Genomic DNA, 16,970 nt, shown 5'->3' with positions numbered 1-16,970 from the left:
GGTTTTCAGTAGCTCCAATAAATCCTGATTAATTATTACGTAACTCGGGTTATGGTAATTCATCTACTTGTAGTAAATAGTTTTAATAAAATTCTGCCAAGACTAAAAGCTAATGCAGTTGAGTCAGTCAACCTTAGAGCCTCATAGTTTGTGTTATACTTGTTGAGTACAAGTTGTGTACTCACACTTGCCTTCTCTACTCTTCTGTTCTCTTTTGGATACCTTCGACTGCTGCTCAGTACCAGGCGACGTGGAGAACTACATCAGCGGACTCGACGATTTCTAGGCGTTGTCTCCCAGTTGACATCCCTGTGGCGCCCTATTCTTCATGTATTTATTTTATGCTTCCGCATTCCTTGAACTGATTCTTGATTCAGTTGTATTAAAGATATTCATTTATAATTTATACGCTTTTATTTTTGAGATACGTGTTTTGATATCTTGATGATTCTATTGTATATATGCGTGACTTGATCCTGGCGCATATATGATTGCTTGATTTATGTTCTTATAAATCGGGTGTGACATCCTGATAGGGGACGACTTGTTCTACAGGACTCTGGAAGGGCTACTACTTAAGTGTCTAGGGCCGATTGAGTCCAATCGGCTTTTACATGAAGTCCATGAAGGTATGTGTGGTACTCATCAATCAGCCCACAAGATGAAGTGGTTGATCAGGCGCTCGGGATATTATTGGCCTGATATGCTGGAAGATTGCTTCAAGTATTATTAAGGATGCCTGGCCTGTCAGAAGTTTGGAAAGATACAAATAGTACGAGCATCAACAATGAACCCTATCATCAAACCTTGGCCATTCAGGGGCTGGGGCATGGACATGATCGGTAAGATTAATCCTCCATCGAGTAAAGGCCATCAGTTTATTTTGGCCATTACAGATTATTTTACAAAATGGGTAGAACCTGTTCCTATGAAGTCAGTAACATCGAGGGACATCATCAATTTCGTCAAAGAACACGTTATTCATAGGTTTGGGATTCCTCAGACCATTATAATAGATGGAGGGTCGATGTTTATATCTGATGAATTCAAAAAGTTTGCTACCGACATGGGGATTAAATTGATTAGGTCATCTCCATACTATGCTCAAGCAAATGGACAAGCCGAAGCGTCTAATCAGAGCCTGATCAAGTTGATCAAAAGGAAGATTGATGAACATCCACGGCATTGGCATGAAGTATTATCAGAAGCGTTATGGGCTTATCGTGTTTCATGCCATGGGGCAACAAGAACTTCACCATATCATTAGTATATGGGCAGGAGGCCGTACTGCCATGGGAAATTACGGCCGGTTCAAGACGGATAGAGTTCCAGAATGAGTTGACTGCTGAAGGATATGCAGCACTAATGAGCGACAATATGGAAGACATTACAGAACTCAGGCTTTGGTCACTGGAAAAGATCAAGGAAAATAAGGCCAAGGTAGCCCGCGCGTACAACAAGAAGGTCAAACCGAAGGAATTCCAAGTTGGGGATTTAGTGTGGGAAGCGGTGCTACCATTGGGGATTAAGGATGCGGCATATGGTAAATGGTCTCCAAATTGGCACGGGCCTTATAGAGTTGATCAAGCTCTGCCAGGGAATGCGTACATGCTTGAAGAATTGGATGGAATTAAATTTTCGGTGGCTGTCAATGGTCAGCATCTCAAGAAATATTTCCCGAGCATGTGGGAAGATGAGTAACGAAGCCGATGTAAGGCATCAAGCTATGGACCAATACAATCAGAGTGTTTGCGAGGAAAGCCGATATGACACATTGGGCTGCAAGATATAATCGAGTACTTTGCGGTACATCGAGTTGATCTGATCGGGTACCTTGTGGTATACTAGGCTGCAGGTCAGCATCTATTGGGTACTTTGGAAGCTAGTGCGATGCATCAGGCTGTAAGATGGAATGGGATGAGCAAGCCAGATCTGTAAAGAAAGAGCAGCGCCGGTCCGTGCACAGAGCTGAAGGTTGAACGGCCGATGTTAAACCATCGACTTTAGGAGCAATAATCGGGCCTTGCAAATCCTGGGTTTCGATAAAAGCAGAGAGGTTGATTGCAGGTGTCTCTTGATCTTAAAAGAACAGGTTCGACTTCTTTGCAGGGTTCCCTGGGTACTCATATTTTTTGACCTGATTGGGGATCGAGATTTAACAACAAGCAAAGAAGTCTACCGCAGAGTACTCTTGTTATTGACAAGATCATTTGAAGGGTACTCGAGTTCTTGGGATTTTTGATCCAGAATAAAGAAAAGTTTGAGATTGGATTGGACAATTCAAGGAAAGAGGCCGATGCGATGCCATCGGACTTTCAAAGATTAGATTTTTAAACACTGGAACAAAAGGGTTCATTTACAAGAAATTATTACAAAAGAAGCCGATCTACCGGCTATGCGCACAACGGCGGAAGATCCTATGAACTACCACCTGTGAGTCCCTAAGGTCTTGCGGCGTTTGTACGGGGGGGACACGCTGGTGTCATCATCGCTGCTGCCATCGTTGCCACCGGTGCTGTTGCTGTTGACACCATCATCGCTGGTGTCGTCGCTGGCGTCCCCGTCGTCTTCTGAAGTCGACGATCCACCACGCAGGAACCCTCCTGCTGCTGAGTCGTTGTTGGTGGAAGTGTCCTTGGCGTCTTCTTCTGAGAAAGAGAAGAAATCATCATCCCAGGAATCTTCGTCGTCGCCTTCGTCCAGGTCCCCATGAAGGAGAATCTGGAGGTTCTCATCGTCGGTCAGGGGCTCATCATCCTCTGACCAAGTGCTGAAGTCCCACTCCTCCGCGTCCCAATGCAAAGGAGCGAGAGCTTCATACGAAGCTATTGGATCGAACTCTGGCGTTGTTTCCCTGGAGGTTTCGGAGTTAGGGGAAGTGATGGAGATTATGGAAGAAGACGAAGGGGAATTGGAGGAAACAGAGGAAGAGGAAGCCATTGTCAGGGGATGCAGAGTGTGCTGGTGCGGCTAATGCATGGGGAGAGAAGATGGATAGAAATAAATCCACCGATAACAGTTTATAAAGGCAGAGATGGAAGGCGAAGCGGCATTATCATGATTCACAAGGGAGAAGTCGAAGGGTCGCGTTCGATGGTATTGGAAGGCAGCGCGTGTGTGCAGGCCTTGGAAGTTGAAGGGCCGCGTCCAATGGCATTGGGAGCGGTATGTGCGTGCACAAGTCTGAGAAGTCGAAGAGGCAATAGTTTCGGAATTATCATTGCCAAAACCAGGGGGCCATGTGTTATCGCCATAATTTGACTGGGCCAAAGGATGGGCCGAGAGCATCATGGGCTGAAGGAGATCATGGTAACAGTCTGCAAATCGGCTTCTGTGCAAACATGTTAAGGGCCAGGATGGCCGTGTATCTAAGGATAGTTTAAATATGGCAAGTTAGAGATTGTATCGTAATTAGCTAGGGTTAGTTAGAAAAGATCAGGTCTCTGGACTATAAATATATATCGTGAGATTCAATAAAACAATCAATCAAGCATTCACAACAAACTCTCGGCGCATCGCCACCCCTTCCCCAAGGGCTTTTTCCAGGTAATCAACATGCTGCTCCGATCATGTTCCGCATGGTCGGAGCAGCGTTGCTTTTATCTGTTTATCCTTGTGTTTCTCGTACTGAAGCGTTTTTGATGGCGAGTAACACTAGTTATCTTAAACGGTTATGATGCTGCATTGGTTTTGAATAGTAAATCCATGTTTTGCTTGCTGTTCGTAATTGTTTAGCTGCTCTTGTACGTGATCTCAGATGCAAGGGCAGCGCCTTGCTCTGTTATTTCTTAGTAGATCTAATCTGTTATGGTAGTTCTTTGTGTTACAAGAAATTGGTTTAATATCCGTATGATTAGGCCCTTCAAACGGGTTAAATGTTTCGGCTGCATGTTTGGTGCCTTATGGCAACCTAACGAGGGATTGTTCCGGGAATCGACTTGTTAGTTGGTTTTTAGGCCTCTCTTTGGGTTATCGTATTGTTATCTTCCATGTTCGTTAGGCTTAACCACGCGTAGGATGTTCCGGTTATGCGGTGAAAGCTTTTACCATCACAGATTGGATTAGCAATTACAGAGCATGCTTTCCGGTTATGCGTGCGCCGGACTTCTGGGCCGTTGACCGAGGGACCGGGACCCACCAGCAGTCCCGGAAGCCTCCCGGCTCCTCGTGTTGCCTATCGGTACTCGCCGGTGGGTTTCGACCGACAACAGTTCCGCAGACCCCGAGGCTTGAATCCAAATCCACAAGTTTTGGAATAAAGGATCCAAAGAATCGTGGCATGCAATATGTGACAGCAAAGATTTGATGTTGAACATGGGCAAATTGGTGTAGTAAATTTGAAAACCTCTTTTTTCGAGATGAGTTCCCTGAAAAATGGTTAAACAAATAGCATCCCAAAAAACACCCAAAATTACCTCTCAAATCAACTGTTGTGCCCTGAGCCAATAACTAAATAGGTCCTCTGGGTAATAAATTGAACAAACCCCTTATTTTGGAATAAAATCCCTAAAATAATGGTTAACAAATATCTACCCAAGATAACTCTTAAAAATCCTCTTGGATCGGGTATTGTCGAGTAGGTGTACAGCATCCAACATGTAGGCATGAGGGCTATCCCTTAAGGCACGCTGAGTGCCTTGTCCCATCAAGCCCCCGAGCTAGGAGCCAGATGATAAGCATAAAGTAGTAGTTGCAGAACGATGGCGCTAGCCCATGAGTCCAGGCATTGAGCAAGTAGCCGCTGGCGCTTGAACAGTCGATGAAGGCATCTAGTCGGAGTCGATCCCGACTAGGATTGTAGTCAAGACAAGTAGTCGAAGTAGTCGAACATGTGTAGAGCTAGTCGTAAACTAGTAAACTTCTTGTCATGGGAGCGAGGCCCCATCAATAACATAGTGTACAAGTCGAAAACAAGTAAGATGTTACTGGAAATAAGGGAGCGAGACCTCTTCAGCAAACTTGCGCGTAGTACCAATCGTAAACCAGTAAAACGATGTTGTACTGGAAATATGAGCACAAAGCTCCTTCAATAACCCAAGAGACTAGTCGAAAACTAGTAATTAATTAATTAATTGAAGTATGGGAGCGAGACCCTTTCAGCAAACTAGCGCGTAGTACTAGTCGTAAACCAGTAAAACAGTATTGTACTAGAAGTATGCATCTCCAGGCATCAATAAAGGATGTCCTCAGTTGATCAAGGATGAAAATGACGTAGATGCTCAATATTCCAAGAATTTGGTACCTCCTGGCCATCAGGGTACTGTAAGCGATAAGATCCCATAATGAGTTGAGCTTGCGTAGCCCGATACCATCTTGGATTCATCAAAGAACCATATCTCCAACGTTGAAAGAGCGTCGTTGATCATTCCTGTCGTGGTAATGAAGAACTCCTTGTAAGTAGCGGGCCGACTGCAACAATACATTGCATTGGATTTCCTCAGCTGAGTCAAGCTCGAGATATCTTGCAGTGTCAGCCTCGCCTTCTTCAAACATCTCTAGTCGTGGAGACTTCCACATCACATCAGCTGGTAAGATAGCTTCAGACTCGTATACGAGAAACAAATGTGACTGTTCCGTGGCTTTGCTTAGTTGTGTGCGAAGCTCCTAGTCTACTGATGAGATCTCATTGATCCACTTGCCGCCCTTTTGCTGTTCTCATCGTAGAGTCTTTTCTTCAATCCATCAAGAATCAAGCCGTTGGTGCGCTCAACATGGCCATTGGCCCGCGGGTGAGCCACTAAAACATATTTGACTTCAATGGAACTTCATTCACAGAAATCCTAGAATTGATGCGAGTGGAAATTAGATCCCAAATCTGTGATGATGGTGTTGGGGAAGCCAAAGCGGTGTAAGATGTTGTAGATGAAAGTAACCACTTGGTCTGCAGTGAGCGTTGCGATTGGCTTGTACTCGATCCACTTGGTAAACTTATTGATGGCCACCAACACATGTGTGAAACCTCCTGGCGCAATTGTTAAGGGCCTTATCATGTCCAGGCCCCAGCATGCAAATGGCTATGAAGGTGGTATAGTGATGAGGTTATGAGCCGGAACATGGGGTTATTTGCCAAAGAATTGGCAGTTGGTGCACCGGCGAATGAGTGCTTAGGCATCTGCCAAAGCAGTCGGCCAGTAGAAATCAGATCGAAATGCCCTGCTGTAGTGTATGAGAAGCTGCGTGGTTCCCGCACACACCTTCGTGAATCTCTCAGAGTATCACTTTGCCCTCCTCCGTGCTGACACACTTCATGAGTATGCCTGATGCTAATCCACGCTTGTACAGATTTCCCCTAACTAGAACATACCCTTTACTGCATCGTAGGACGAGAGTAGCTTCAGCGCTTTTTGAGTCGATGTCGGGGAGTAGTTTGTGCTCCTGGATGTAGTCGATGAAGGCCACCCTGCAGTCAACCTCGATCATCAAGACCTCTCGGTCAGGTTCCTTGGGACCCTGAGCGATGGAACTTGAGTCTGGTGCCCTGATGGAATGGTGACGCAACTCGTAAATGAAAACTCCCGGTGGGACGTTAGCTAAATCAAAACCTAGTTTGGAGAGTGCATCTGCGCCCACATTGTTATCGTGAACCACATGGTGAATTTACAGCCCCGAGAACTTTTTCTCGAGCTTGCGTATTTCCATAACGTAGGCGTCCATGGTGTCCTTATTGATGTCCCACTTCTTGTTGACTTGTTGAACCACCAGTAAGGAGTCACCATAGAAGAGTAGTCGCTTGATGCCCAGGGAGACTGCCAGGCGTAGCCCGTGCAATAATGCTTCGTACTCGGCCTCGTTGTTAGAGACCTCGAATAGTATTTGAACACGTACTTGAGATGTTCTCCTCTCAGGCTGATGAAAAGTACTCCTGCACCACCACCACCGAGCTTGAGTGAGCTGTAAAAGTACAATACCCAATGCTCTAGCTGGTTGGTTGGGGCTTTTACTTGGTTTTCTCGCCACTCCGCCATGAAATTGACTAGTGCCTGCAACTTGATGGATGTCCTGTCACACTCGGTTTTAAAGGACAAAACTGAATGCATAACTATATGTATGCCAGGATCAAGTTCCATACATATAGTGACTTCATCAGCGAATAATCAGCAATAGTATCACGTAAAGAGAATTAAATACTATAAAGATTATCTGAGTTATACAGCTTATCCTGGAAACGAAGACTCCAAACTACACAAGCAATCGACCGAGGGTTGCGTAAGCCTAGAACTCAGCATCATCTTCAAAAGACTTCACATCACTTTCTCCTATGAGCAGCAATTATAACAAGCGTGAGTACACTTATGGTTGGTACTCAGTAAGTGTTGGAAATTATATGACATGAAGGCCAAAATTAAGGAAAGGCTGACTGGCTTACTGCGATAAGCAATTTTAGTTGGTCAAATTTTATTAGCACCTGATTACTAAAGTATAAGTTTATACCAAAACCCACATTAACAGAAATAGAAGAAATATAGCATAACCATAACCATAACCATAAACATGGTCCACGATTTAATTCATCTCAAGTTTAATTATCATGTGAGGGTCCAAGCTGCTCTTAACCGTGAGCACGGCTGATATATCAGTTTTCACTCTGCAGAGGTTGTACACTTTACCCACAATTCATATCTCCCAATTTGCCCAAAGTAGCTAGCCTCTTAAACACTTCCGAGGTGAGTGGCAAGGGATTCACTACGAGGTCTTTCCAAAGATTCCCTAACTTATGACAACCCGCTAAGGTTTCAAGTCAAAGCGGTCATAACCCTTCCTAATGAGGAAGTGTCTTAGTCAAGGACCACATATCAAAGCCTCAAGAGGACCGAGCTATACCCCGACGATGCAACCCCTCTTGCCTTTCGGTAAGATTATCATAAGCTAGAGCTTCTAATTAATTAGTCAAGACCAGAGCCATATAGTATTGTGGTTGCACTATTTTTCTGGGTGGTTCTCCATGTTCCGATTAAGACATATTGTCTTGTGATTAACAACACAAAGAGCATGAACATGGATAAAACAAGTGTAATATCATCATTGTTGTCATCATGGTTATATATTATTCCCAAACCAGAACCAGTTATAGCAACTAAGAAATAGCTACCCAACATAAAGGTAAAATCCAGGTTGACAAGGAATGATCATAAAGACTAGGCATATCCTTAATTAGGATCGATCAAAATTAGGACACATGCATGCAAAAAGAAAAATTTATATTTATTATGATTATTAGGATAAAAGAATGATCAAGGAAACACTTGCCTTTCTTTTAGAGAATAGCTGCTCAGAGTCTTCAACTCTTGTTCTTGAAACTCTAAATCCTCAAAGCTCTTGGATCACGCTCTTCTAACGTCATACAAGCATCGGGTCCAAGCATACAAGCAAGCAAACAAACAAGAATAACTAAGAACAGATACACCAAATAAAAGAAAAGCTTTAAAAGAGAATACAAAAGGATAGGACTCGTTGCTACGGTCACAATAGCGAAAGAAACATGGAAAACGGACCTAGGGTTGAAAAGAAACAACTATTGAAAGATTTGTGTTATAAAAGAGATAAAAGAATTATAGGATTTCATTTATTTTAATTTAGAAAACTAATATAAAAGATATTCAAAAGAGAATATCCCTAATTATAATTAACTCATATTATATTTACATTTATAAAGACGAAGTAGAACTTAGTCCAATTTTATTTATAATTGTCTGTGTGCAAATTATCCTAATTAAATAATTAATTATAAAAGAAATTGATGAGAGCATCTAAACATTGAACTTTACGTTTCGTGTTGAACTAAACAAATTAAATTACAAATACATTTGAGTTGATATTAATCAAGTTACATTAATTAAGAAAACCAGAGTACAGATCTAATTAGATTTTAATCGGAAAAACTAGATGAGAGGACATTAATAAAATTAAATCTATATTTAATTTTAAAATAGGAATTATGATACAACAGCACAACTAACCGATAGCTTAGGGTTTTAGAAGACTAACGTAAGAAAACGGATCGAAACGGATCTAAAACGCGGAAACTACGCATGAAACAAGGTTGCAGGGGCCTATACGTAATTAACTATAGACTTCAGGGGCTAGCAGCAAAGAATTGCAAGACATAGGAAATAGTGCTCGCAATTTAGGAAAAGTTTAGGGTTAGATCTGAAAAATTCCACGGTGGGGTTGGATTGAGAAGATGTAATAGATCTAGCGGGTTTTCTGCAATTTTTGCAAGACACATGAAAAGTTGCAGAAATTACAAGATTTTCGGGGGGCTATATTGCAAAAAGCTTGAAACAGTCCCCATGGTGGCCGGCGGCTACAATTTCTCAAATTCCTGTCGTTCTAGGGCACGAGAGGTCGCAAGGAGCGGGGCAAATGAAAGAGGACGACGAGGGGATTCGATTCCATACATTACTTACCGCAGGAATGCATCATGGTGGTCGAATTTGGCCGGAGAAGAGGCAGCGGCGGGTCTGTTCATGGCGGCGGCACTGATTTCGGTGGTGGCGGCCTGCAGGGCACCAGGGGCAGTGCAGGAGGAGACGCAGGGCGCGGCAAAGGGGGAAGAACAGGCGCAGGAGCTGCAGGGACTCGGGTTGGCGGTGGTTCTCTGGTGGCGAGCACGGGCAGGGGAAAGGGCGCATCCCATGGTGGCTAGCGGCCCTGCTCGTCCCGTCCTGGGTGGCGGCGGTGTTGCAGGAGGGGGGCTAGTGGCGGTGCTGGTGGCGCACAGCGGCGGCAGCGCTGCAGGTCTGGGCGCAGGGGGAGGAAGGGCAGGGTGCAGGGGCTCGGCATCTGGTGGCGCGCGGACTCGGCCTGCGGCAGTCCTGCTCATGAAAGCGGACATGCAGGAGGGAGGGGGGCGGTGCTGGGCAGGGACGGCCTGCAGGGGAGAAGTGGGCAGAGGCGAGGGCGGCGCAAAGGGGAAGGCAAGGCGCGGCGCATGGCAAGGTTAGGACGTGCAGGGGGCGACGGCATCTGGTGGTGCTGGCTGCAGCAGCAGGGGCGTGAGGGTAGGCTAGGGCTGGCCAAACGAGGAGGAGATGCGGCAGCAGCAGCAATAGCAGGGGGGCACGCTGGGGAGAGAAGCATAGGGGAAAAGGAAGGTTGCGGCTTTATAGGAGCGCGGAGACCTGAGATTTGACAAGCAGGGACGAGGAGGAGCATCGGGTTGGGACTCGTCTTTGAGTCCAGATTGCCTACGGGAGAACGAGATTGGGCTGACCAGCGGGTCCTACAATTTAGCGAGCAAGGAGAGAAAGGAAGAGCTAAAGAAAGAAGGAAACGACCTCGCGTCAAGACTTGAGTGGCGAGCGATTTTGGTTGTGGGCCGAAACAGGTTCGGGTGAAGGCTGAACATGAAAACGAGGTGACAGAGCTGGTTGAGCATGAACGATTTATTCGGGAGCGCGAAAAAGAGAAGGAAAGGATGACGCCAAGTCGTTGGAGCTAACGGTGATTGAACATCGTCAGAAAAAAACTGAAGACGAGCCACGAGGCGTCGTTTTCAAGCATGACTTGATCGGAGAGAACGGTTAGAGAATCGGGAGCTCGATAGGATATCTTAAGGATTCGGAGAGGACCAGGTTAAAAGATGTACAACAAAGATACAGCTTGGTCCGACTACGATGAGAATCAAAATAGAAATATTTTTTGGAACATATTTTTAAGCTTAAAATAAATCTAGAAAAGTCCAAATAAATATTTTAAACCACGAAAATTTTGAGGAAAACTCAGGAGGTAGTTTGGGTCACAAGGAATCCAAGTAAAATACTTGGAATTCGAGAGACAGATTTCTAGGACTTTCCAATTAATGGATTTAGCTCTACAAAAAAAGAGAATAATCGTCAGAAAAATTTAGAAAATTTTCAAAAAATCCTATTGATAGATGAACAAATTGTAAAAGACATTCACATCCTAAAATTAAATATTTTAGGGTGTGACATGTCCAGTGCTTGAAGTCTAGTGTAAGGGCTCCCAGCTCCACTGCCCACTTGGAGATGCGCCCGGTAGCGTCCGATTGTGGAGGATATCCGCCAATAGGAAGTAGGAGACCACCAGGATATTGTATGCGTCGAAGTAGTGGCGAAGCTTCCTGGAAGTGATGAGTATACCGTAAAGTATTTTCTGAATCGTTGGGTAGTGAACCTTAGATTGTGAGAGGACTTTGCTGATGAAGTAAACTGGTCGCTACACCCCGAAGGCGTGGCCTTCTTCCTGTCGTTCCACCACGATTGCCGTACTGACGACATGAGTAGTCGAGGTGATGTAGAGTAGCAGGTTCTCACCTGGTTGGTGAGACGTCAGGATGGGTGGTGACTGTAAATGGTGCTTGAGATCTTGTAGCACCTGGTTTGCCTCCTCGGTCCACTTGAACTTGTCATGGAGCTTGATCAATTTGAAGAAGGGTAGTCCCCTTTCTCCAAGTCAGGAGATGAATTGATTCAAAGCTACCATGCAGCCTGTGAGCTTCTGGACATCCTTGATCATCTTTGGAGCATCCATGGCTATGATGGCATTGATCTTCTCCGGATTTTCTTTGATCCCGCAGTAACTGACAATGAACCCGAGTAGTTTGCCTTGAGGCACGCCAATGACGCACTTTGTCGAGTTAAGTTTCCATTGAAATCGTCTCAAGCTGTTGAAGGTCTCCTCGAGATCAATGATGAACTCATCGTGGGATCTGGTCTTGATGACCATGTCATCCACGTAAGCTTCCACGTTGCGGTGTAGCTAGTTCGCAAGGCACAGTTGGATGGCCCGTTGATAGGTGGCTCCTGGGTTCTTCAACCCGGATGACATTGTGGTGTAAGCATATGCTCCAGAGGGGGTGATGAACTTCATTTTGATCTGGTCTTCCTCCTTGAGAGCTATCTGATGATAGCTCGAGTAGCAGTCACGGAAGGAGAGCAAGACACAGCCAGCCGTAGAGTCGATGACTTGGTCGATGCGTGGGAGCGCGAAGGGGTCCTTCGGGCAGTGTCTATTGAGATCAGTATAATTCACACACATCCTCCATTCATTATTATTCTTTTTTAATACAAATGCAGGGTTAGCTAGCCACTCAGGGTGGTACACTTCTTTAATAAAACTAGCCGCGAGTAGTTTTGCTAGCTCTTTCTTGATAGCCTCCCTCTTGTCGGGGGCAAAGCGTCGTAGTCGTTGCTTCTTCGGAGTGGCTTTAGGGTCGACTTTTAGGCAGTGCTCGATCAACTCCTTGGGCACCCTGGGCATATCCACTTGTTTCCATGCGAATATGTCACGATTGGCCCTAAGGAAGCTGACAAGCGTGCCTTCCTATTTGTCGCCTAAGCCACCCCCGATCAAAGTAGTCTTGGACGGGTCGCCTTCTTGCAGCTGTATGGTCTTGATGCTGACATCGCTGGGGTTGGGTTTAACCATCGACTGGCTGGGCCGCTGGTTGGAGATCTCCATCTCTGTGTTGGTCAGCTTCAGCGCGGCCACGAGTACTTCTGTAGATGGCTCTAGCGCGCGTGATGTCATGGCGTACTCGATCGCCTCCTGGTTGTAGTCGTACAACTTCTTAAGGTCACCATGGAGTGTGAGTACAACTATCTTGCCTGGCATTTTGAGTAGCAAGTAGATGTAGTGGGGCACGACCATGAATTTGGCTAGTGCCGGTCTGCCAAGGATGGCATGGTATGACGAGTCGAAATCTGCCATCTCGAACTTGATGTACTTGGTGCGATAGTTGTCTTTCGTCCTAAAGGTGACTGGCAGGACCACTGACCCGAGTGGTGTAGCCGCGTTACCCGGAATGATGCTGTAGAAAGGGGCTTTGCTAGGAGTGAGCATGTTGGAGATGTCCAGTCCCATCTTCTTCAGAGTACTAGTGAAAAGCAGGTTGAGGGCACTCCTGCCATTGATGAGCACTCGGGTGAGCTGTGAGCCCACTACGATAGGGTTTAGGATGAGCGTGAATTTTCCCGGCTCGGAGAAGCAGGTCCATTGATCGTCCCTGGAAAAGGAGATCAGGACCTCGCTGTATCTCAGAGGCCTTGTTGAGGCCGGCTCCACAGAGAGTATTTCGCGCAGGGTTAGCTTCTGCACGCGCTTGGAGGGGAATCCGCTGTCTACGCCGAAGATGACGTTGATGACGTTCTTCAGATCTTGGAAGTCATGAGCCCCTGCCTTGTCACCTCCTTTGTCATCCTCCTTGTCCTTTTACTTTTCTGCTTAAGGGAGGGGTGGTGCATTGAGTGATTTGCTGATGGTAACGCAATCGAAGTGTGTGTGCCGTGACTTCAGGTGTATCGGGCATTGTTTATGCGTGACTTGCTCGTAGTCTGAGTGGTTGCTTCCTGAATTCTTGCCACACGGATTGCGCTCAACAACCACGACTTTGTGGTCTGGCTTGCGCTTTCGGGTATTCCCCGAGTGGTTCCGCTGGCTTTTGTCGAAGTGGCCATTGCCATTGTGTTGGGGAAGCGGTCATTTTCCTCATCCTCCTGGTCAGCCCTCCGTGCCATCATGTCACGCAGCTCCACGGCAGTAGTCGGGCGATTGCGCCCGAAGTTGTGGTACGTGTTCTTTGAGAAGAGGCTATTTTGGAAGCAACGAATGACGTCCTCATCGGTGATGTTGGCAATGGTGGCACGCGTCTTGAAGAAATACCGTGTGTACGATCTCAGGGTCTCGTTCATCTCTTGCTTCACCTGGGACAGGTCGTGGCGAGTGCCCGCCCTAATCATGCAACCCTGGAAGTTGTCGATAAGGGCTTGCTTGAGGTCCTGCCACAAGTCGATGGAGTTTGGCTTGAGGCTTTCAAGCCATATGAGGGGCGTAGACTCCAGAGCCACCAGGAAGTAGAGAGCTTTTGTAGAGTTGGATCCCCCTAAAACTTCAATAGCAACGGAGTAGCATCGAATCCACTAGCGTGGGTCCTGCTAACCATCGTACTTGGGGATTCCGACTGGTTTGAAGTCCTTTGGATAGGACTTGTCGATGATGCTGGTGGTGAAGGCGGGGACACGATCGTTGTCGTCGTCGTCATGGCGCCTGCTGGTACAGTCCCTTCTCCTCGCTTCAATGACAAGCCGCGCGTCGTGGCCTTCATTGATCTTCCTCTTGAGGTCGATCGTGGGGGCGTTGTGAAGGTTGGCCTCGAGTGGATCTTGGCCATGATGCCTTGCCCCATGCTGGTTGTGAGTGGGTTGTTGTACTTCTTGTTCATTGTTGCCATGCGCGGACGGGTGGCCCTTGTTGTGCTGGCTCCCAGGGCCTCCTCTAGGGGTGCGACTGACCAGCACGGTATCACCATGGCGCTCAGACCTCGAGGGCTGATTCCGAGTGGAAGATACTGGATGGTGCCCGTCAAGTTGCATGAGCGCGCGCTGGGTCAAGTACTGTAGCCTTTGTATCCGAGGATTGGATGGGAGTTGTTGAGCTAGGAGTGCTGCTTCTGCGATGGCGCCAATCGGCGTACAGTACTCATGATACGCAATTGCTGCAAAAGTGTTGTGGAGATCCCTTGGTTCGCAGGCACGATTCGGCGCGTTGCGCCTGCGTTGAGCACGCTTGGCGTTCTTTACCCGCCGGATCCTTCGGGGCTCCTTGTCTTCATCTTGGGGAGCATCAGCTGTGGGCTCATTGGCTGAGATGTCCGTGAGTTGTTTCTTGTTGTACTAGGGGTCCAACTCATCATCCTCGGCATTGCGAAGGGAGGCCATACAGAATTGACGATCCAACGAGTGGTTAGCCCTAAGGATGTACTTAAGTAGCTCTATGCTACTTTCTCCTTCTTCCGCAATGGGAGAGAGGGGTCTACCCCCCTGGAAGGGTAGTTCCTACGTGAAGGCCACAAGGCGAGATTCGTAATCGAGTAGTTCGGAGGGCTCAAAGCCATTCCAGTACACAAAACATCCTTGCGGCATTGATGTGATGGTTAAACCCAGAAGGCTGCCTGAAAATGTTTCGGTGTGGCTGTCGGGTTGCGAGTGGTTTTCAAGGGCGAGGGCCGCCCGACAAACAATGACACCCTCATCTCCGAGTCCTTTTCAGGCACGACTTGAAGGTGTAGTACTACGCGGGGAGTACTCTTCATTGGAGTCCGAGTGGGTGTCGAAAATGGGTGCTGCCCAGCTAACGGTGGCGCCCATGTCCTTGATCTTGAGCAGCAGATCCAAATCCTCCTCCAAGTCGGAGAGGGATTTAGACTGTGAGGTCTTTTCAGATCGGTTTGAATCCGACCCGAATAGATCTGGTGCGTCACGAGTGGAAGTCGCGTTGAAAAAAGATATCTTTTCAATCTGCTGGGCCAGATCGGGAAGCAGCATATCATCGAGGTTGTCAATGAAATCGTTGAGATTGCTGCTTGGAGTTGATGAAGAAGCTTCCGGTTCCTTGGAGTTGGCTAGGTGGCTGTTGAAGCCACCCGAACCGTTAGCGACGCAGATCCAGGAGCCGAAGATGAAAGTTGTGCCCTCATCAAGCACAGCGCTGGTGAAGTTGAAAAACACCATCGAATTCTCTGGTGAATGCTCGATGAACACCCCTACCTGGCGCGCGGTTGACGTAGCTTGTACGCGAAGATGGACATGTGTCATGGCAGTGGCAGGCCGACCGGCCTAGGGGTGTTGCCACGTGTAACCGTCTTTCCTGTGGACGGTCCTGATCACTCTTGGAGGTCGATAACGGTTGCGTCTCTTCGAGGTTGGATAGTTAGAGGCCGGCCGGCCTGATCAGGGCCGGTTGGCCTGGCTCTAGCTCCTCTCAGCCCTTCATTGCACCGACTTGTTGATCAACGTGTGCATGTACTCCAGGGTGGTGGATTTGAGCTTGAAGACCAAGTAGATGCTGCATGTGGGTCCATCAATCCATGACTCAAGCCTTTCGACCATAGGATGTTTTCCTCGATGATGTGCTAGTAAGGATGACTTAGGCTTGTGTTCGTGCATGCAAGTGAAGTTTGGGCCTGAAAGGCCATGGTGCCAGGCCGGCCGGCCTGGGATTTCTCCCAATTTGGCCTAAATTTGGACAGTGAGCTCTTGAAATCAAATAAACACTAAAACTAGTGGAACTCAACAGGGTTAATGGTTTTAGCATGATTATGGCCATGAAAGTACGAAATTCGGAGAAACGTTGGTGGTAAAAATCATAGAAATCAACTGCCAATAGTGTAGTGCTAGGCTAGCTCTAGAGAGAGTGTGAGAGCAAGGTGTTGTGACCTTCTGCTAGTTCTTGAGTGAACCTCAAACTTGTATCATGGTGTGCCAGCCCCTTGGAGTCTTCGTGGCTCGTCGGCAAGTCTTTGACCCTCTAACTTGGTGTGGAGCGGCGACGATGGCTTTGTGTGCGGGACGAGGAGTCCCCTCCTTCATGGGAAGCTTCATAGTGAAGGTGGCATCAAGGTGACCGAGGACTTGGTGTGAGCCTTAGTGGCCGAGCCTTTATGGTAAGTCAAGAAGAGTCCCGAAAGAGACTTGGTGACCAGAAAGCAATACTCTTTATGAGTGCTTCAACAACGTGGACTAGGGGTGGCTTAATGCCTACCGATACCACAGGGATAAATCCTCACGTAAAGAGTTTGCTTCTTCACATCCCCTCCTTTACATTTCCGCATTTCATACTTGCAACTTGTGCGCCTTTACTTTCTTTATATAGTATCTTGCTAGGATTGGCTATAGGTTGCAAAACTTATTTTGGGATGAGGATTTCACACTAGATGAACCTTAGTTGCACATTTAGATAGCATGTTCTAGATTATATTTTGTGCAAACCAGTTTGAGCTATAGGTTTAGATTTTAGGTTTGTCTAATTCACCCCCTCCCCCTCTTAGGCTAGGTGCACCATTTCCTTTCACTCGCTATCACAATCTTTTGGAGTTGATCGAACAACTTTGGCCGGAGAACCCCCTTCAGGAAGCAAGCTCAAGGAGTAACAGTAACGTCTTGACATGCATTCTATGGAATATTCGGAAATGCAGAAACACAAAGGTCTTTCGCCATGAAGATGAAACAAAT

Source organism: Panicum hallii, chromosome 4 (genome assembly GCF_002211085.1).
Source record: "Panicum hallii strain FIL2 chromosome 4, PHallii_v3.1, whole genome shotgun sequence".
In the NCBI taxonomy this organism is placed as follows: domain Eukaryota; kingdom Viridiplantae; phylum Streptophyta; class Magnoliopsida; order Poales; family Poaceae; genus Panicum; species Panicum hallii.
Note: the sequence above shows the minus strand (reverse complement) of the source record.